Genomic DNA, 14,236 nt, shown 5'->3' on the forward strand with positions numbered 1-14,236 from the left:
ACCTCAACCTGAGCTACAAATCTTCTCAAAACTTGCTAACTTTTTTCACTGGAGCTTAGGAGGTTGAGGGGTGACCCTAGTGGTTTATAAAATCATGAGGGGCTAAGGCAGATGCCTTTTCCCTAGGGGAGGCAGTTCAAGACATTGGGATATATTTTTAAGATGAGAGGAGACTGATTTTAAAAATACATGGGGGCAACTTCCTTTTTCATTAGAGTACGGCTCATGCGTGGAATGAATGTTCAGAGGAAGTGGGGAATGTGGACACAGTTACAACGTTTAAAAGACATTTGGATAAGTACATGAATAATGGAAAAGGGTCAAGCGCAGGTAGGTGGGACTAGTTTAGTTTGAGATTATGCTCAGCGTGGACTGATTGGACCGAAGGGTCTGTTTCCGTGCTGTATGCCTCTTTGACATGTTAAGACACATCTCCGGGGCAGTTGGAACTTAAACCCAAATCTTCCAGGGGGAAAGGTCACTACTATTATACCACAGGATTCTAATACGCCCTGGGTTATGGATATTACTAATTCATCTGTTCAGACATGTTATTGCACACATCTGGAGCGGCACAGGCTTAAACACAGACTTTCTGACCCAGAGGTAGCACTGCACTACAACTGCCGTTCAGGCTGGGTTATATGTTTTCTTAGATTACTATTACATTATATACATAGCTACCTGGCTGACTATCTGACTAGTGATCTGGCAACCAGCTGAATGTATAGACAGAAAGATTGTATCAGAGTGTCACTTGTACAGGTGTTGGTGCCGGAGATCTTGACAACAATATAAAAGCAATTCTGGTCAAATTTCCCCGGACTGGAGTCACTAAGGCCAGTTGTAGCATTCAGCAGACCACTCAAACTGAGATCAGGCAATTCGGTGTCGATGATGGATCAAATAATAACTTCTGGGTCTCAATGAATTGTCAGGAAGAACAGGGTTCCCACACTTGTACCCAACTTCGTATTTCCTGATTAAAGCAGCATGTGTGTGGATGCTGTTTAAGGACACATGCAAACTTGCTTTCAATGCTCTGTTCAGTTGATTGACAACTGACCTTCACTGCAGTGCCTTATGTTATTGAATGAATCATTAATTCTAGCTGCCTAGGCTTATAAATAGACACTTGGGCAAGGCACTGAAGGGTGTCAACATCTGTGAAATTGTTTAGCTGCTACAGATGAAGAGAAAAGAATATTGGAGGATGGAATTGATTCAAAAATATATTAAAATAATATAATCTACAGGTTTATATGAGTGACAGAGAAAATCCTGTCATTGCACAGTTAATAGTCTTCATCACTCCAGGATCTCCTTTCCTGATGTACCCTTTATTATACTTGAAATCCCCATGCTTAAGAGACAATCCTGTGCAAATATCATTTTAATAAAGAATTAACTGATGTACTAATGTGACTTAAAAGATGCTGGCACACCCCTGAATCAATATTTATTCAGTCTGAAGACAGCATGCTGCTCACAAACCTGTCTTATATCAAATTGCATTGTAATGAACCTTCCTGGCATATGAAGTTAGCATTTTGCTAATGCCAAATGTTTGAAGCTTCATAATTCATTCTGATCTCTAAGGGATAAAACTGCCAGCTAATGAAGCATTGAGTTAGTGGCTGGTGGATCAACAATGGATCTGGTTGGTAGCCAATGGATTTGATGCTTGGCAACTGTTTGAACTTTGCAACTAATAATCATTGTCTTGACAGAACAGCAAATCTCTGAGGTTCAAACACCATGTTCAGCCAAGCCAACATGTGAACACTTATCCACCCAATGATGCCCTGAGCTGAAGTCCCTGCCCTACACTCAGAAATGTGGAATGTTTTGTCATGTCTAGCCTTGGCAAGCCCTACTCTGAAATTCAAATTATATTTTATATTTGGAAATTGAACACAAAATTTGCAGAGGTGTCAGCTGACTTTTCGGAATTGAAATCACTGCACAGCCTCAAGAGGGGTCAAAAGGATCATTCCAGACTGCTGCTGGATCAAGGTCTTCCCTGGAGCCAATCCAGAAAGGTATTGTCATCAATTTGATTTGTTCATTCAAAAAGGCCTTAACATCTCAGACGCTTAAGGTGCTAAACAACATATGACATGTAAGCAACCTAACCACCCAATTTATTTGGAAAAAGACTGTCAACTTGTAACAGTCACAATGTGAGACAGCCATGTTTTCTGTCTACCTTTAGAATCAGCAAACATTGCTTGCAGAAAGAGTAATTGAGTCAGCTGCAAGTCATCCAAACAGCCAAGATAGTTAACAGCAATATCTTGTAAACTGGAGATACCAACAAAGTGGAAGGCCTGTTCCAATTTCAGGTTCACCTGAGAACTAGCTTCATAGAGATAGAACTAGAAGAATCCTGACAGCTTGCTAAGAATCCTTCACTTTACGAGACTTCAACATTAAAAAATCAACTTCATTCAAGAGACCAGGCCTATCACATGGGAGACATTTACCGTAACCTATAGAGTTAATTATAATTTGCAACAGCTTTACTACCTTTATCTGAAACTAGACTTTGTGTGTGTTAATATATACTAGGCGGAAGTGAGGACTGCAGATGCTGGAGATCACAGTCAAGATTAGAGTGGTGCTGGAAAAGCACAGCAGGTCAGGCAGCATCTGAGGAGCAGGAAATTCGATGTTTCAGGGAGGAGCCCTTCATCAGGAATGTGTTAATGTATACGTCTGAACAGGTGTGTGGAGCATTGTGTTTTAAAATTTGGGGTAAGTGGGTGAAGATAAATAACCTTCTTTACTTTAAAACTCACAAAAGCTCACTCCTGTTCTTTTTTTAAGGACAGATACACTCACTGAGAATTGGAAAATTCACACCTCCTTTACACAAAACATACTGATTACAGGCACCAAAGTGAACACAAATTCTGCCCATGACAATATGTTGATGAGTTTTCTTGTCAGTTTGCAGTATGACTGTTACAGAGGCAAAGTACATATCCTCAGGGTATGAAAGAAACCATGACCTATCAAGAACCTGTGTTCATCTTTCATCTTTAATTCTGGATTAGAGGTGCTGGAAGAGCACAGCAGTTCAGGCAGCATCTGAGGAGCAGTAAAATCGACGTTTCGGGCAAAAGCCCTTCAACAGGAATAAAGGCAGAGAGCCTGAAGGGTGGAGAGATAAGCTAGAAGAGGGTGGGGGTGGGGAGAAAGTAGCATAGAGTACAATAGGTTAGTGGGGGAGGGGATGAAGGTGATAGGCCAGGGAGGACGGTGGAGTGGATAGGTGGAAAAGAAGATAGGCAGGTAGGACAAGTCATGGGGACAGTGCTGAGCTGGAAGTTTGGAGCTAGGGTGAGGTGGGGGAAGGGGAAATGAGGAAACTGTTGAAGTCCACATTGATGCCCTGAGGTTGAAGTGTTCCGAGGCAGAAGATAAGGCGTTCTTCCAGGCGTCTGGTGGTGAGGGAGCGGCGGTGAAGGAGGCCCAGGACCTCCATGTCCTCGGCAGAGTGGGAGGGGGAGTTGAAATATTGGGCCACAAGGTGGTGTGGTTGATTGGTGCGGGTGCCCCAGAGATGTTCCCTAAAGGACTCTGCTAGGAGGCGTCCAGCCTCCCCAATGTAGAGGAGACCACTTCGGGAGCAACGGATACAATAAATGATATTGGTGGGTGTGCAGGTAAAACTTTGATGGATGTGGAAGGCTCCTTTAGGGCCTTGGATGGAGGTGAGGGAGGAGGTGTGGGCGCAGGTTTTGCAATTCCTGCGGTTTCAGGGGAAGGAGCCAGGATGGGAGGGTGGGTTATAGGGAGGCGTGGACCTGACCAGGTAGTCACGGAGGGAACAGTCTTTGCGGAAGGCAGAAAGGGGTGGGGAGGGAAATATATCCCTGGTGCTGGGGTCTTTTTGGAGGTGGCGGAAATGTCGGCAGATGATTTGGTTTTTGCGAAGGTTGGTAGGGTGGAAGGTGAGCACCAGGGGCGTTCTGTCCTTGTTACGGTTGGAGGGGTGGGGTCTGAGGGCAGAGGTGCGGGATGTGGACGAGATGCGTTGGAGGGCATCTTTAACCACGTGGGAAGGGAAATTGCGGTCTCTAAAGAAGGAGGCCATCTGGTGTGTTCTGTAGTGGAACTGGTCCTCCTGGCAGCAGATACGGCGGAGGCGGAGGAATTGGGAATACGGGATGGCATTTTTGCAAGAGGTATGGTGGGAAGAGGTGTAATCCAGGTAGCTGTGGGAGTTGGTGGGTTGGTAAAAAATGTCAGTGTCAAGTCGGTCATCATTAATGGAGATGGAGAGGTCCAGGAAGGGGAGGGAGGGGTCAGAGATGGTCCGGGTAAATTTAAGGTCAGGGTGGAATGTGTTGGTGAAGTTGATGAATTGCTCAACCTCCTCGTGGGAGCACGAGGTGGTGCAAATGCAGTCATCAATGTAGCAGAGGAATAGGTGGGGAGTCGTGCTGGTGTAATTATGGAAGATCGACTGTTCTACGTAGCCAACAAACAGACAGGCATAGCTGGGGCCCATACGTGTGCCCATGGCTACCCCTTTGGTCTGGAGGAAGTGGTAGGATTTGAAGGAGAAATTGTTAAGGGTGAGGACCAGTTTGGCCAAATGAATGAGAGTGTCGGTGGAAGGGTATTGTTGGGGATGTCGGGAGAGGAAAAAACGGAGGGCTTGGAGGCCCTGGTCATGGCGGATGGAGGTAGAGGGATTGGATAACCATGGTGAAGATGAGGCGTTGGGGGCCGGGGAAACAGAAGTCTTGGAGGAGGTGGAGGGCATGGGTGGTGTCTCAAACGTATGTGGGGAGTTCCTGGACTGGGGGGGGGGGGGGTGTGGAAGTAGAAATGAGTTCAGTGGGGCAGGAGCATGCTGAGACAATGGATCGGCCAGGGTGCTCAGGCTTGTAGATCTTTGCCTAGTTGACAATTCAGAACAAAGAGTAAGGATCAGGATCTTCTCTTTATTGCCTCTGACTGTAGATTGCAGCATTTTAGAATGCTTTGGTCCATTTGTTTGATTATAGTGGTAGATGTGGAGAAGATGCAGGGCTATCACAATGAAAATGATTAAAACAAAATGGAGATGAATGCTTCATAATTATCAGACAAATGCAAGTATTTCATAAATAAATAGTTTGGCAAAACTAAAATTCCACACTCTTGATAATGTCAATATACATTTCTCAGTTCAGATACACTACTAGCATAATGTTTGAGGAGTCATTCCTGGCATTTGATCCATGTTATACTTGGCCAGGAAATGCAAAGGGATCAAATGCAAAACCTTAAGTCTGGTGATATTTCATGGGGAAGACTAAGGAGAATTGTGATAATGAAGCCACAGCAAATGGTGTAATGACATTTTTATTTATCTGTGTAATTTTGTTCAGATTTTAAAATATTTAAAAAATTGTATTTGTTACATCCAAGCTGTTTGAATGGGTAGGAGTTAGCTCCCTTAATAGTTCAATGGATATATTATATATTGCTGTAAAAGATTCCAGTTTCGTTCACTGCTGGTGTTAGACACCTTCAGTTAGAAGTGGGGAAACTGTAACTGACATCTGGGATAGGATGGGAAAGAAGAAGCCAGAGATCCTCCAATCTCTTTTTTTAAGATTCCCTACAGTGTGGAAACAGGCCCTTCGGCCCAACAAGTCCATACCAACCCTCTGAAGCGTAACCCACCCAGACCCATTTCCCTCTGAATGACACACCTAACACTATGGGTAATTTAGCATAGTCAACTCACCTGACCTGCACATCTTTGGGCTGTGGGAGGAAACCCTTGCAGACACAGGAAGAATATACAAACTCCACACAGACAGCCGCTCGAGGCTAGAATCGAACCTGGGTCCCTGGTGCTGTGAGGCAGCAGTGCTAGCCACTGAGCCACCATGCCACCCATGACCATTAAGTACACCTCGCATACTTACAGCCATAGGGGAGAGTAGAAAAGGAAACTAGGGAAAAAAAGGGAAGTCTGCACTTACTTAAAGCAAAAGATGAATGGTTGGGAGAACCGTCTTTTGGTGAAGAAAGAAGCTGTCACGCACTCTGACTTGTGCAGTTGTGCAAAATAGCCAGTATTATTTCAGATGCCCATTGTACATCTTAGCAATTTTAGTTCCATTAACTTTAATATTGGGAGGTATGCGTAATAGGTTCAAGGTCTAATGTTGTCTAATTTAGCTATTGTATAACGCAAAAATTACTGCACTTCTGTCAGTCCAATCCTGAGATCATGAATGTTAATAAAAAAGCAGAACATCCTTACATTCAGCAAGTGATGCTTGATTCACAGATCCTTGTGTAAAATTTGTTGGACTATTATTTATTTCAGTCATCCAGTTGGGCCTGTATAGATGGATCATGGCCAAAGATGGAAGAAGTTCAAAAGATATCCTGTTTGCTCACTGTCAACACTTGGAAGCTTCCGCATAACCGCATCCGCAAAGTGGAATTGAAGATTACGGATAGAGGTGAAAACCATTAATCTACTGGAAGTTAAAGAGCAGATCTCTGTTCAAAATGTTTAGCAATTCAATTGGTTTTACAAGTACAACTTTAAAGTTATAGAAAATCCTGGAAATAGTCTCTAAAAATAACATTTCTGTGAAAACATCTGTAAATTTGCATTAGGCCGTCTTTGATGATAGATGAAAGTCTTTAAGACACTCTAAAACCATACGAATCAAGTTTTTGGCTCCTTGTCCTATACCTCTTTATGTGGTTCATTGTCAAATTTGGTCCAGTATCACAGGCAACAAAGGATGCTTTATTAAGTTAAAGTCTCTGTATAAATGCAAGCTATTGTTGAAAACAAGGTAAAGCAATGGAAAGGTTTACAGAGGGAACTAATGCTTTTTGGTAGGACCTGACATGGCACGTGCTTGCATATGACAGAGCTAAATTGAATCCTTTCTTCCCAGGCTGCCACATTAAAAAAATAAACTTGGAAATAACAGCTCTTGGTGATATTTTACCACCAACTAATTTGAGGACCGAGGTGAATTGTAGCTCTCTTACCATTTCACTAGCAGCTCACACAGTACAGACCAGGGGAGTGAACCAGGTTCTTTAAGCCTTTATGAAATCCAATATTTCTGAAGTGGAAGGGCCTGAACTTTATCTAACAGGCTGCCAATAAACATTTGGCTCTCAGAGTACATACAAACTGGAATTCATCAGTTTTCATAATTCTATACTAAACATAAATATATATTTTGGGTTCAGTTCAAAGGAAAGGTACAGTTTCCACAATTTCACACTGCTGAACTCAGCTGTATTATTTTATGCTGAGAAGGTGGAGGGAACTAGCTTCAGATAAGGAACAGGTGTTTGTTGTATTATTCGAGAATCCCAGATTAGAAACACAATGAAACTGTGGCTTGTGCCAACCTTTCATTGGAATCCAGGCTGAGCTTTCTTTCCCATTTTTTTTTCCCCCTGTGAATAGCCTGTTTTTTTTGTTCCTAACTGTTTATAAAATGTCAAAGGTCACACTGAGGATTTGCAAAGCATCAGCTGGAATTTACAAACCATTCATCACCAGGCTGCTTAGAATTCCTGTTGTCCTAAAGGATGAGGATCTGTACACATGGGAACAGAAATGTATTTGCTCCAAGGGGTGCTCGCAATTTACAGTACCGTCGCAGATTTAGAAATGCTTTGCTAGAAACATTGTGTACACTCCCCAGATGGGAAAAGTGGTGACGTGTTGGATCTCAGCTTTATTAATGAGCTTTTCCCTCAATTCTCTTCCATTCATCTACACGATCTCCAGCTGTTGTTGACAGGTTGCAAAGGGGTGAAACACACTGAGTGGCTCCAGAAGTTTGGCACCGGGGTGTTGTCAAGTGATTAATTTGCTAATTGAATATTGGAGCAGATAAACGACCAAACAGATGTTCTGATAGATTAAACCATCGTAAAAATGCTAGTTTAACAAATACTTAAGAATTAGAGTAAATTACAAGTCTATATTTGTAATTAAGGATTCAGTATATTGTATGGGCTGGTAGAATCTCTGCCCGTTCCTACTTTACAATCTGTAACTATCTGTAGCCCAGCCAGTCTGGATTTTGAAAAGATCAAAAACCATTTTTTTCTTTCTGCAATTATCATACTGACCCCATGGTTTAAATGTCCATTTGTAAATTAAATACCCTTTTGCACGCAACACAAATTTTACCCTGTTCGCAACTTTAAAAATTAGATTAAAACCACGCGTGTTTAGAAAACTGCTGGATATCTGCTGTTTCAGCAACATGTCTAAATACAGCAGCTATAAGTCTGCCAATTTTGGAAATTATTCCACAACAGCCTGGTCAGCTTTGGCTTCATGGTCGTACTCTTGCCTGAGTTAGGAGGTTGTGAGTTCAGTACCAGTGTACTGCACTGCCATTGATGCTGCCTTTTGAATCATGTACAAATCTGGAGGTCTGTGTGCCTTCAGTTGAATGTAAAAATAAATGCAATGTTTTGAAGGAGGATGGGGAAAACATCTCCCACTGTGGCAACAGTTTGTTACAGTTTTCTCAGGGAGTTTGAGTTGCTGTGGCGACATGCATTTTTACTTGCATGTTGTAGCCTGGAGCTATGGAAAGCGATGGTAGAGGTTTCAATATTCTTTCCCTCACAAGGCTTACCAGGAACCTGTCCTACTCTTACCATTGCCACTGGCATGAGTTAGAAGGACTAACATGTTAATAGTCAACCAGTTTGGCGACATTAGGAATGCATCAACCTTGGCCATCAAGTTCTGGAGTAGGACTTGAAACTATTGAAACTGGGGCTTTTGACTCTGAGACAGGGACATTACTTACTATGCCACAAGACCACCACCTTCCAGTTTACTTGCAAATATGCATCATTGAATCAAGATTGTTAATGGAGTTTATTTTTACATTGTCCCCCTGTTTGTGGGGACATGAAGGTGCACAAGATGGTTGCCATGTTTTCTACAATTCAAGAATCCAAAAGAATGGTAACTCCAAACAGAGAAACAAAAGATTGAACATATACAGGAAGTTGGAATGGTGACAGTAAAAATGAAAAGGATATGGAGAGGGTTCCTGTTAGGACACAGGATGGGAGAGATTTGCGGGATCTAGTGGAGCTAAAAGGAAGAGTTAAAGAAAAGGACAAGGACTTTGAAGTAGATTTCATAGATTATGAAGCAAATAAAATTCATGAGGATAAGAGTAGTGGATGCTTGCATTTTGATTTAGGCTAGCATTAGGATTTGGGGTAGAACTGAGGAACTGGCAGAGAGAAGACTGAAGAAATTAAGTGATAAATATGTGGATCAGTGTTTCATTGCAAGGACAGATAGTGAGGCAGAGATACTAGTCAGCTCTGTTTTGTCAACAAAGTTGTTACGAGATTTGAGACTGAGTTCACGGCCAAATTAGATGTTGTTAAGACTGAGTGAATAGCCAAGAACAAATATAGGACTCAAGCAAAATATTTCTGGTAAACAGCAACAGGAGAGTTTATCAATGTTGTGTTGAAGAAAGTGTTGGTTAATTCAGGGCATGGCATCATATTGACAAATAACATCACGCTATTCTTTCACTTAAGTGTGGAAATGGGATATATAGTTTGGAGTTATTAGCTATGGAAGGTGACCTTTTTGAGGAGGCAGTTGTCGAGGGACAGGGTAAATAAATAAAGACAAGGTGAAGCCTAAGGGTAGACCCCAAAACACACCATGAATCTGCAAGCTTGAGTTCACCTGGACAATCATGCTACAGAAAGCTTTCTGTGAATCACCACCTTGATGTAATAGAGAGGCCTGTGTGCTCCATCTGGTCAGTTGAATGTTCCACTTACTATATATATATCTCTGCAACATGTTAAGCACTTCCCCATGTCTTGGCAGCCACTTATTTCAAACGGCCACCGTTAATAAGGAGATGAAACACTGGATGAGCTGAGCCACAAGCTACAGCTGCAAGTGTTTGACATCAAAAAGACCTCCACAAGGTAACAAAAGTCCTGCTGTAATGAGTAATTGTCATCACACCGCACTCCTGCAGTGAGGCCTGAACTGTGTATCAGTCACACATAAGAGCACCAGAGAAATCCCACAGAAACGCCTCTGCTGCACTGTCCAAGTTCAATAGGAGGATCGTTGAGCAAATACCAGTGTCCGTCTTGAAGCCAATTCCTTCAATGTTAGGCAAAACACTTGTAAAACCAATTATGACAGACTGGACATTGTGCCTGGATGGCTGAAAAATTCCATCTCCAACAGATTCTGCTTCCTTAATCATCAAATGGCTATCTCTCCAGGAGAGGTCAAACAAAATGCTGCAAAGATACTTGGAGGCTCCTCTTGGAAGTGCAGCAGCATTGACATGAACTGCCGGGAGAAGCTAAATCATTCAAAATGGTGACGACTTCCATCGAGCCCCGTCATGATTAAAGTCTGAAAACCTTTAATAATGAGGCAGAAAAGAAAAGAAGAGGAAGAAAAGCCAGGTTCCTTTATCTCGTGGGATGTCCTGCCATATGACTCTATGTGCCCAAAGCATCACCAATCGAGAATCTGCATGTTCAGTCACATCAGACCTACAACAGTAACTGACAGGCCTAAGTTTGATTAATTTGTTGTCATGTATGTCTTGTTACAAAATACAGTGAGAAATATTGGTGTAGAGTTGCCACTCTCTGGCGCCATCTTAAAAAACAGAAAAATGAATCAAAACACTGGAATATAAAGGCAGGAAAATGAAGAAATCAAAAGAGTGTCGAACTTTACAGTCCTTCTTGTTAAGTACTTCTTCACGGGCCATGGGTCTAGTGACCAGGCATGGATCCCCTTCGCTGGGCCACTGCTGAATGCAAGTCATCACTCTTGAGCGCCATTTTGCCTTCGCTGATGCCCTCGCCGAGTCCTCACTGGACCTCGCCAATGCAGACCCCATTGATGCTGCCAGGTACTGAACCGGGCCCAAGCACCATCCCGCTGCTGCCAAGAGTCCGCTTCAGGTCTACCTCGCCAATGCAGCCGGGTCCTGGGTCGACTCTCACGTCCACGAATCTGCGCTGGACGGAGACGTTGCCGGGAACCCAACCTAACCTCACATTTGTGGCAGCAGCAGCAGGGGCCATGTTTTGGTGCGAGGGCCGCCTGGGTGAGGCAGAAGCTGCTGGGAACCCAACCTCATCTCCGACACTGCCGCTGAGGGCCACTCAACACTGCTGCGACTGAGCTCTTCACCAAGAGGTAAGGAAAACAACACTGAGCAAAAAAGCAGGAGAGAAGAAGGATAGAAAAGCGATTGGAGCTAATGAACACGGCTCAGAATTCCTACTCCACAGGCGACACATCCTCGAATTGAAGGACAACCTCAATCGAGCTCTACCCTGAACACTACCCAGTTGGACATCAGGCAGGAGTCCTATACTGGCATGGTGTTCAAACACAGTATTTAAGCATGCGCAAGTAGAATGGCCACTTGGATCAGTTTACTGGAAGTTAGTGGACATCCATTGAACTGTACCCTGGGATCTCTGAGAAAGAGGAAAAGATTTGGAAGGCAGGGGATGTTCAAGTTAAAGTTGGGGAATGAAGTAGCCTTGTCAGGGCCAAAGATTACAGGATCATGACCAGATGGGCCAATAGGTTGAGAAATGGCAGGTAAAGCTTAATTTAGATAAATGCGAGGTGCTGCATTTTGGGAAAGCAAATCTTAGCAGGGCTTATACATTTAATGGTAAAGTCCTAGGGAGTACTGCTGAACAAAGAGACCTTGGAGTGCAGGTTAATAGCTCCTTGAAAGTGGAGTCTCAGGTAGATAATTTAGTGAAGAAGGCATTTGGTAAGCTTTCCTTTATTGGTCAGAATATTGAGTACAGGAGTTGGGAGATCATATTGTAGCTGTGCAGTACACTGGTTAGGCCACTGTTGGAATATTGCATGCAATTCTGTTTTCCTTCCTATCGGAAAGATGTTGTGAAACTTGAAAGGGTTCCGAAAAGATTTACAAGGATGTTGCCAGGGTTGGAGGAGTTGAGCTATAAAGAAGGGTTGAACAGGCTGGGGCTGTTTTTCCTGGAGTGTCGAAGGCTGAGGGGTGACTTTATAGAAGTTTATAAAATCATGAGGGGCATGGATAGGGTAAATAGACAAAGTCTTTTCCCTGCGGTGAGGGAGTCCAGAACTAGAGGGCACAGTTTTAGGGTGAGAGGGGACAGATATAAAAAGAGACCTAAGGGGCAATCTTTTCATGTAGAGGGTGGTACGTGTATGGAATGAGCTGCCAGAGGATGTGGTGGAGGCTGGTACAATTGCAACATTTAAACGGCATCTAGATGGGTATATGAATAGGAAGGGTTTGGAGGGATATGGGCCGGGTGCTGGCAGGTGGGACTAGATTGGATTGGGATATCTGGTCGGCATGGACGGGTTGGACCGAAGGGTCTGTTTTCGTGCTGCACATTTCTATGACTGGAAAGCTGTAGGGGTTAACCTGGGAGCAAAATGCTGAAGTGGTGAAATGATAATTGCTTCCGCACTGTGGAGACTTTACTAAGTGTCTGCAACAGTCAGAGAATTATAATAATTTAACTTCACTTAGCTACAGCTTCACCATTCACCAGTGAGTTTTGTGGGCCTCCTCTTTGTGTGAAGTTGCAGATGGTTTCAGCCTTCTCCCCCCCCCCCCCCCCCCAACCCCCACTCATATATCGTTGGATGAGAGAATAATGGATGAGCTCCGATTGAAGAGGTTTTGGTTTGTAGTGATCAGCACAATTTCAGCCAATTTTCAACCTGAACTGGAAATGGAACTTTATTCGGGTATTTTTTTTCTTCCCCATCTCATTTGACAATAGACGAGGGACAGACAGTTGTCTCTGTTGGAATCCCTGACAGCTCCTGTATCAGCCTTGCAACAGAGCGCGTTTCCTCCCTAGGGAGCTGAACTAATATGAACAGAGACAATCTGCAAAACGCAGATAGAGAGGGGCTACCCAAAGCACTGTCAGAACGCTGTCTGAAAATTCCCACAGGGCCACTCTGTGGGGGCACGTTGTGGATTTTCTTTTATCATTCACATCACGCGGTTGTGTTTGACAAGGACTAATGAACGCTGACACAGGGAGGTTATGCAATATTTATACAGTACCTCAGAGACATGGCAACGTATTGCACCGACCCTGCGCTGTAGGGCAGTTATGGATCCCTCGCACTATTTCCATTAACCCTTAAAGAACTGCAGCAGCTGGCTGGCCCAGTTGGGGGAGTGAGGAACTGAATGCTTTGTGCGACTGAACCAAACTCCAGCTGTCAAGAGGGCATTTTAGTCTCTGGAAAGTCGCCTTGCCGAAGTTGGTGGCAGTGTTTGGGCGAACACACTCGACAGGATTGCAGTTGGAACTTTGCAAAGCAGCAAGTGACAGCAGCCCCCCCTTGTCTCTGCAGATGTGGTTAGCCCTGGAGGGGAGTGGCCGGTGTTGGGCCATGCAAGACCATAGTGGGGGCGGTGATAAAGGAAGGGCTATCAGACTCAGGATGATGTCTGGTCTCTGGAAAATGTGCTATCCGTATGTAACACAGTTATTAAAGAAACCTTCACTGTCCACCCAAGTGGTTTCAGTCCTAAATTTAGAAGTGAAATGATTTTTTGTGTGTGTGTGCGCGTCGTACCTAGATGCACTGTCACTCTAAATCCTCACATCTCATTCTCGATTTTACACAGATGAAGGCAATGCCGGAGCCACTGGGGAATGTGACTGGGTCGGCGGGGGATGGGGATTTGTTTAATCGAATCATCACACTGACAGGGAAAGGTCAGCTTGCAGAATAATGCGTGAAGCAAGCTGTCAGTTTGTCAATACTCATCCAGCTAATTGATCAGTCCACCCTGTTAAGTAGTTTGTGGGCCTGCACAGCGAGATTTATAACATTTTAAATAGACATCGATCAGGCACAACTTATCAGAATTTGGATTTTATGAATAGCCCTGGCGACGGGTGTTTGTATTTGCAAACCTTGCAGCATTCCCAATGGTCAGGGCCTGAAGCAAGTTGAGCAGGTGTGTGGGAGAAACAAACACGGAGGGAGAAGGAGAACGTGACTGAACAAAAGTCAGCTAACTGGACCATATTATTCCCACTGCAACCAAGGGGCCGTTTATATCAAAGGAAAGCAGCCTGCTGTGTTGGCTGGTGTCGTGTTCACAGCCAACAGTCCTATGTCTGACCCTAAAGCTAGCTTCATGAGGAC

At 43.8% G+C, this 14,236-nt stretch overlaps 1 long non-coding RNA gene across 1 annotated transcript in view; it reads left to right on the plus strand.

Moving 5' to 3' along the window:
* Positions 1 to 8,423, plus strand: part of LOC122562169 (uncharacterized) — a 125,989-nt gene extending 117,566 nt beyond the window's left edge. Inside the window, exons 11-12 of the long non-coding RNA XR_015761415.1 lie at positions 2,572 to 2,726; positions 6,341 to 8,423. This is a non-coding gene — a long non-coding RNA (uncharacterized LOC122562169). The remainder of the gene's footprint in view (positions 1 to 2,571; positions 2,727 to 6,340) is intronic.
* The last annotated feature ends 5,813 nt before the right edge of the window (positions 8,424 to 14,236 follow it).

Source organism: Chiloscyllium plagiosum, unplaced genomic scaffold (assembly GCF_037043375.1).
Source record: "Chiloscyllium plagiosum isolate Xiang-an unplaced genomic scaffold, Cpla_swu_hap1 HiC_scaffold_25, whole genome shotgun sequence".
NCBI lineage: Eukaryota > Metazoa > Chordata > Chondrichthyes > Orectolobiformes > Hemiscylliidae > Chiloscyllium > Chiloscyllium plagiosum.